Below are 2,090 nucleotides of genomic sequence, written 5' to 3' on the forward strand. Positions count from 1 at the left end.
GTCTTCCATGCTGCAATTGTTTTAGTTTCAACACATGGTCTCAGATCAAATCACTCACCTGACATTTGGAGAGAGATTTTCTTAAAATAAAAATTATTAATTATAAAAAAAATCTTAAAAAAACCCCCAAGAATGACATGAACCTTTTTGAAGAAAGCCTTTGTTTTGAGTGAAAGTGCTCTCACTGTTTAGTAGTTGAAACACAAATGTTATGGGCAATCCAAAAGCTTCTTTCCAGAAAGGTTAATGTGATCCTATTTTTTAAAGATTTTCTTTTTAATATAATTAACCCTTTTGAGACACATGGTGTTTTGGTATGTGTAGCCAAAAAGACCAAAATTTCTTTTCTATTAAGATACACCTCCTGAAAGATGATCTCTGATTAGCTATTACATTTCAAAAGCAACCATTCACAACATTTGTTCCATCAGGCTGACAGATTGACTTCAAACTCCTTTCAGCTTGTATCACCCAGGCCGATGAATCAGCCTGGGTGTCTCAAGAGGGTTAATAATTTCTATTTTAAGAAAATCGTTCTTCAAATAATGTGACTGTATCAACAATATTTTGCAAAACCTTTATGTGTGTGTTACAGCTAAACTGTTTGGCCTTCCTTTTATCACTCAAGAAATATTTTTACAACTGTAAAAGTTTAGTTAATCCAGGAATGCAAAACAATTTTACTACAGATTTTCTTAGGTGAAAATATATCTACTTTACTATATTACTAAATACTGACCACTCACTCAATATTCTATAAGGCTTCTATTGAGCTTTATATAATAACAGCACCGACTGTAACTGAATCAATTGGTAGCCATGTCATCAACACTTATGGGGTTTAAGTCACACCATCATGAAATAGTGCAGAATTTTTTTACCAAAACCAGTGGTAGGGAAGTCATTTTTTTTTTTGGTACGACATATTATAATATGATGGGAACAAAACCAACAATATACCATGATATGTTACTTCATCATGAGATATTATACTGGGATTTGAACAAAACAAATGGAATGGTTGTAAGGAAGATCAGCATGAGATGGAACAGTTACACTGGTCTCAGAAAGCAAGCTGCTGAAAAGATTCCCTCTTTCTACTTTATATGAGTGCTTTAGGGAGAAAAACAAATCATTAGTTTCAACATGGAGAAATATTTTGAGCTTTGAGAAATTTACACCGAGGTCATTTCTAAGAAATGTCCCACTCCGCTTGAATAAAATAAAAAAAAAATTAATAATAACAATTGATTAAAGACAACAAAAATTAAGGGAACACAGAACACCCTATTAAGTTGAAGTGGAATGGAATCATACAGAAAGACATGGAAACTAGTTGCAACAACACTGCATGTTTTAATGCAGATGCTGCACACATATAAGTCAATATATACACATATATATATGTGTGTGTGTGTGTATGTATATATATATTTGGAACAGTGGATCTCAAAACACATAAAGCTTTAAATAATAGCATATTAATATTGGGTTGAAATTCCTTTTTTTTTTTTTTTTTGATAGGAAAAGTCAAAGAAAATACAGGATCACATCCTATGAGCAGCCTTCAACTTTTTCTATCTCCAAAGGGTTTTTCAATACAACATTTTACCCCTGCTATTATTTATAACTTTATGTGCTTTGAGAGCCAATGTTCCAAAAAAAAAAAAATAATAATAATTTCATGGTCTCTCAAAAGTTTATAAATACTTATGACTTCGACAATATATGTATATATATGTGTGAGTGTGTGTGTGTGTATATATATATTAGTTAATACGTTGTATGGTATACAACTGGTAGTTCACTGGTAAAGCACTTTCACTTTCCCAACGTTCATTGGGCATTTGATTAATGAGAGGAACGGAAGATGGAATATATGAGAAAGTTCATTGATCACTACAATTATTTCGACCCACTTAGCATCGATCCCTCATGGGTAGGATACTGAACATTTGGTTCAGGTGTATCCATAGTGTAGATGGGTCGAAACAGTCGTAGTGATCAATAAAATTTCTCGTATCTTCCATTTTCTGTCTCTACCATTAATCATATATATATATATATATATATATATATATATATATATA

Source organism: Octopus bimaculoides, chromosome 23 (assembly GCF_001194135.2).
Source record: "Octopus bimaculoides isolate UCB-OBI-ISO-001 chromosome 23, ASM119413v2, whole genome shotgun sequence".
NCBI lineage: Eukaryota > Metazoa > Mollusca > Cephalopoda > Octopoda > Octopodidae > Octopus > Octopus bimaculoides.